Source organism: Lonchura striata, chromosome 2 (genome assembly GCF_050655825.1).
Source record: "Lonchura striata isolate lonStrDom1 chromosome 2, ASM5065582v1, whole genome shotgun sequence".
Lineage (NCBI taxonomy): Eukaryota > Metazoa > Chordata > Aves > Passeriformes > Estrildidae > Lonchura > Lonchura striata.
In genome coordinates this window covers 25,940,607-25,947,393 of record NC_140704.1, presented here as the reverse complement: position 1 = coordinate 25,947,393, position 6,787 = coordinate 25,940,607, and positions in this window count along the sequence as shown.

Sequence of the window (6,787 nt, the reverse complement as noted above, 5' to 3'; positions counted from 1 at the left end):
GTTGTTTTTCTTAAAACCTTCATTTTTTTATAACCAGTTATATAAAGGTGGAATACATATCCTTCTGTTTAAACAGAGGAGGAAGGTGAGGAGTTAACCCCGAGGATGAAGAGAGCCTCATTGAAAGCCATCAGACTGCCACTGAATGTGAGCTATGGGAAGGGATGCTCTGAGATGCAAGAAGCTGTGTCCTAAGGCCTCTGATGGTTCAGGTGGGGATCTGACAAAATGCAGAACAACTCCTCCTTTAGCTGCACACACTCCTTCCAATTGAAGGCAAAGTAGAAGAAAAAACAGCAGATGCCATGGCCTTGTCTTGATGTGCGCCCAGGATACAATCTGGGTGTGTGTCTCAGGAAAGAAGTGTCTCTGACCCCTCAATTAGATGCATAATTACTAGTAATCATGAGGTAGGAGTCTGTGTCCACGAGAAGCAGAGTTCAGAGTTCAGATCCAGCAGGAGCTTGGAAATGGGACACAGTCATGGGAGCAAAATTTTGCCTTAGTAATCAAAAACCTTCCTGGTTCCCAATTGATCTCCTTGCTTCTGCTGAGATCAATGATCACTCAGTCTGCAGGATCAGCAGTGAGCCCAGCGAGGGGCTGCAGGCTCCAATCTGTGGCAGTGAAGCCAGCAATTAGCAGAAAGTGCTGGCCTACAAAGCACAGCTCCTGCACTGATGCCTTTTAGCAATCCCAGCCACTGCTGAGCTTCTGGAAATACTCCACATGGAGAATATTCCCCCACAGAGCAGCAGAGCTCCCAAGCTATGCTTAGCATTGCAATATTCGTGCTCTTTTAGATTAGAATGAAATGGCTTTAATGGTCTAGATTTTAAAAAGAAAGCCAACCTCAGGATAACATGAATCCAGCTCTTGCCCCAAAATCCATCCCACTGGCTCCAAGTGCCACCCTATCTGGGCTATCAACAGCACTGGGGTTCAGCTGCCCCAGCAGCCTGAGAGTTGAAACCACTATGAAAAAGGCACAGATGACTGTACTGATGATATTCTCAGATATTTTCTAAGAGCAGAGAAAAGGTGAGATGGAGTTGCCCGAAAATGGAGATGAGATGCAACTGAAGGGTGTGCATTGTTGACTGGAACACACAAGATGCAGACAGACTCCTTGGCAGGCATTGTACACACAAACAGCACATTTTTAAAAAGCATGGAAGGCAGCCACATTTTAATAGACTTTCTCCTTGTCCTTTTTTTAATCTTACTTCAAAGAAGAGGTCAGCACAATTCCTTTCCCCCAAGCCTTGTACTTGGAAATATCTAAGTCATTTAGACTAAAAAAAGAAGAAAATATAGACTACAGAAAAAGAGTTGGACTTGATCCTCTACCAAGAGGGATCACTGTTCTTGACCAGATTCTGTCAGCAATTTCATTATGAGGATTTTCTCCAGATATGACACTTAAATTCAGCTGTGGGGAAAGGGATAGAGAAGGGGAATGAAGAATCAACATAATACATTATTTGGTACCTGCTAGAGAATGAGTCTGCCTTTAAATGACAAGAAAAAGATAGTAGTGTGTTTTCACATAAAGTCAGTATTGACATTTTAAAAAAGCTTTAAAACATACAACCAGGATTTGTAGTTAGGATGGGAAAATATTTTAAATTGGAAATATGAAGTTAATCCCCTCAATTAAATAAAAAATATTTAAATACTTAACCTGATTGCTGCTAACTGCAATTTCCTATAATAAGGAATTATGAGGATAGAGAGCAGTTCTTAAAAGCACATGGTTCACATGGAATGAGCAAAGATTCAGGTCTGGAAACTGCAGCTTTGTCTGTGTAAATAGTCCCTTTGCCCCTTCACACAAATTACCACTGGGAAAATTTGAAGTACTATTTTGTATGTGGCATTAAAAAAAAAGAAAATAGTCTGGTATTTTTTTAATGTGGACTATCTGGCAACTGTTATTAACAGAAGATATGGCAAAACAACAGATGTTTCCAGACAGTAGAGCCATATGAGGCCTCTAACGTTTGAATTAAAGTGCAAACAAAAATTTTTCTGAAGATATTTAGGACCAGTCTGGCTCCATGTGGAATTCACTCTTTGTGAACAATCACCTTGTATATCTATCCATACCTATATATACAGACACATACCTAACATATATCCACATTCTCTGCATATAAATGTATCCTTTACATTAATTTTGCTATGATCTTTAGGACAAACCCTGTTTTTAGTTATGATGGTGTAAGATATAACTTTGCTGAAATACAAGTTCATGTAAAAATCTCTTTTCCCTTCTAGAACTGTTTTTTTTGTCTGTGCATAAAATATCACTGTGCTGAGGGCAAGATGTAGGAATCAACTGGCAACTGAGCAGTTATATGAACCCACAAGGCTGTTTTTCACACATTTGGAGGAAGCAGCAGATTGAAAAACTCTGATTGCTGGCCTACAACTAAGCAGTATGTTCTGAAATCCACCTCAATCCATTTTAGGATGTGTGTGGTCATTATAAATTAATTTCCTCTGCATCTCCCTTCTCTGAACTGCAGTTCAATTCATGAGTAGAACTGTATCTACAGAATTCAGTTTTATTTTTAACTGACTTTTTCCTTAAATGCTGCATATTCTAATTCCCTCCTCCTCCCTCCTCCACGGCTGGCAACAGACCAGCTCTTTCATTGTATCTGGAGCAGAGAAACAGCCCTCTGAATCTTCCCCAGACCACATCATCGGGTCTTAAAAACTGTGAACAAATCAAAATACTTATTTAAAAGTAAATTAATTTTCATTTATAATACAGCCTTCCACTGCTAGTGACAGTTCTGATCTCTGCAGATATAATCCATAGGGAACAAGGAGGACAAAAAAACTGAAATAGATAACTTTGTCCTGTTCCAGGCATGCTGCTGGAGCTGTCTCTGGCAGCAGCTGGCTCTCTGCATAGACAGCCAAAGGAAGAGAGGACAAGCCAGAGGGTTATTCTCATCTTAATTGTGGACAAAGAGCTCCTCTTTCCCATCCCTCCTCCCAGCAGATGGAAACTAGGGTGACTGGGATTGTAATTAGGCACATCAGCATGGAGGAAGAAGAGAAGAGAGAAGATTTGTGTCTGAGAAACTCTCTGCTCAGACTTTCTGGCCTGGCCTGAGCCAGCCACACCATCAGGCACTTAGGAAAGGCACCTACAAAGCCAGGTTGGATGGATCTGGGACAAAAGGCTCAAAGGAGGAAATCCTCAGATAAGAATCATTCCCTTCTTTGTTTACTTCAAATTTCATCATCTTAATAATGTAATAAACACTGTGGAAGAGGCATTCTATAGGCCAGAGGAGTTTTATGATCAATAGATAGATAAATACAAGGGGAAAAGGTAACTAGAGCAAGCCAGGCATTGCTTTGTTACTGTGCTGTCAAAAGCACTTCTGTCAGCTATTGCAAATAGACCCTCGATACTTTTAAATTTAAGAGCAGACTGTGAAATTGTCACCTTTCTTTTTTCTTGCTCCCTGATCAAAAGCTTAGGATATTCTAATTTCCAATGTCACCAGTGCTCTATACTGAATCTCACTGTGGGGATGCTTTCTGTCCTCTTGTATTGCTCTGGCAATGCTTACACTGATCCAGTTTGCAGAGATTGTTCTGCACGCGTTACCTATTTTGATACCAATTTCAGTGTAAGTCCTAAAAGAGACAAATTACTGGGTCACGATCTCCAGACAACAGTGATATTATCAGAAGTGCTCTCCAGGCTACAGTGATATATCAGAAATAGATGATGTTTCAAAGGAGAACTTTTTCAGCGTTATCTTCATCGTTTCTTAGGGAGAGCAGAATATGAGTTTGTGCACAAGCCAGAAGAAGTCTTTGAAGCAAGATGAGGCAGAAAGTGCCAAAAAGGCCTTGTTCAGTTAATTTATCTAAAAGCAGAATAACTTATTTGCAAATTTCCAAGTAAGATTTTATCCTTCAGTTGAATTACCTCATCTCTTTAAGAAGGTTGTAGTAGGTGATTTTTATTCTTCCTAACTATATAGGAGAAAATAATCTTTGTACAGCTAAATTGCTGTTGCCAAGGACACACTGGGAACACTTTTCTTGCTGTGCCATGAAGACTAGAAAACCCAATCTAATAGCAAGAAGTAATATTTTAAGACACTGTGCATGTCGTTTTACAAACAGCCAGAGACTCCATTGCTACAGAAGATCATTGCAGAGCAAATCTTATCTGACTTCTTTTTGATATCTGTGGTGAGCAGACCAGTCTTGGAATCACTTCCTGTTCTAGCAGACAGCTTTTAGCATCATGTCTGAAGTCTCCCCTTCTGGCTTAGGCAGGGTGAAATGGCACAGGCAAACTGCTAAGACTGGCAGATCACCAGAAGATGAATTTGCTCAGTTTAGAAAAAAGGCAAATTATTTTCCAAGAAGACAAAGTTTGACTTCAGCAGCACCTCTCATGCTTAGAGGAGCTGTGTCAGGGATCTGTGACCACATGGCTGGTCATGTAGGAGACAGGAGTGGAAGCTGATTAGGTCTGCACTGCTTTTACCTGCAGGGTATCTATGTATAACATCTTTTCCTTAAGAACTGCCACCCTGGAGATGTCTGTCTCCCAGAATATGCCCCATGCTGGAAATCATCAGCCCCAGCTGGATGGAGCAGAGTATCTCCCAGGTACTGATGTTTCTAACATAGGGTACAGCTTTCTTCAGAAGAAGAGACAGCCATTGGAGGTAGTGGTGAACTCTCTGAGTTTGAGAAGACTCAGAAGTCTTGATTAATGAAGGTGAACAGTTTTGGACAAAACCTGGAAAATGGCTTTATTCCTATAGTTTCTCTCAGATTTGTACAAATCAATAGCTATAACAACAGTGCTACACAAAATTTCTGATGTGAATAACTGCAACGTGAAATAATTTAGCTAGCTAGCCTCTAAATAAAGCAAAATACGTCAGCCATCTTTGTTCTCACTCTATTTTTTACAGTTGTCCTAGGATTAAATTTGTCTTCAATATATGATATTAAGTTTCAAGATGACTCTTAATACTGACTTGTACTGTAAAGCATTTGAGAGATCTACAGCAAAACACTACATTTCCATTTCTCAATCAATGACCTCTTAATTGATGCTGTTTATTAACAGGATGGCAACTTCTAGTTTTGAAGTAGTTATTTTAACTTGATCCCTGGGTAGGTGCATATGCAGCAAACTACATCTGGTAAAAAGGAAGTTTTAAATTTTTCTATTAAACCAGTATCAATTGCCATTACATCACTTTCCTACTTTGCCCACAAAACAGAAGTTAAATTATAACATGAATTGAACTACATTAGAAGATAGTGAACATTAACCCCATGTGTCCACTTTTAGCCATAATTATACTATGATTAATATGTAATACCTGCAAGTACTATTACCTGAACTATTACCTGAACTAAAATTTGGCAGTCCTTTCTGGGATAAATTTAATGTATATGTTCTATTCTACCCCAACAAATAGAGGGAGAAGTGTAGATGTTTTTTATTTGAGAGACAACTGAAGGAGAACTAGGCAAACTGCAGAAGACATAAAAGTCAAATAACAACAAAAAGATCCTTTGAATAAATTGCAAATACAAACATTAAGTCTTCTACATAAGCCCTATCTAAACATACCATAGACAAACTCAGAGGAATCTAAAGGAACAAAATGCAAGAATCTAGAAGTGTCTTTAAGAGCAGAATAAGCCAAGCAGATCACCAATAGTTTTTAAAAACAGGTGAAAAAGGAAATTACATTACAGCTCACAGCATATCACATATTGCTTCATTTTCTAAAGGAAAACAGACAAATAGCAGAACTCTTCATAAAAAGGCTGAGACAAGGTCAGACTAAAGTTCTACTAGTATCAGTTGCCTTAAATAAGTAATTCCCACCTCTGTGATGGCCTATTCCACCTGGGGCCTTGTTTTCTGAGCCCATCTGCTTATTTTCCAGTGAGATTTAGATGGCTGCTCAAAGCTGACCTCCCAAAACACTTACATGAGCCTTTGGATGTGAGAGGCTACTCTAACCATAATGCTAATAGCCACAAAGAGTTGGATGAAGGATGTTTGTAATCAAGGCTCATCTTTTTTTTTGTTTGCTTGTGAGCAGTTTCTTTTATGTTCTGTTATTGAAGTGCATGTGTCAGCTGACTTGAGAGGACAGCCTTGTAAATTAGATCTTTGATCTCAAGAGTTTATTTTATCTTTGCAGCAAGGAAAAGTGAATTGAATTGGCTAGGAGAACTAAGCACTCTCTTGTCTCTGGTCTACAGCTGCTGCATCATTCTGGGGTCACCATAACTTCCACTTCTATCACTAGATACTCTCTTTTGCTACAGAATTAAAAAAAGGCTTCTTCAACATCTCATCATAACCTGCTGAAAGCTTTACAACTTCTGGTTTATTTTATGAAGCATACAACCGTATTTCTGCTTCTGTAGAAGGGACAAAACATTGAGCTGTGATACAACAAAGCTCTTTGAGCTATTCTGATACTGCATCAGAAAGTAAACTTTAATTGAATATGACTATTTTTTGGAGTAAAACACAATTTAGAAAGAATATTGCACGGAAGGCTGCAGACTAAGATGTTCCAAAATATTCAAATGAGTATGTGATCCACTGCTAATCTCCCATTACTTATGTTAGTGTACAGAGGCATTAGGCACTGTTGTGCTGTCTGCTACATGTACACAAAAAGGACTATGGGACATGATACTGATTTATGTCCTGATTCAGATCACCACTATGATAGTGTCATCATATTCTTACCATCTG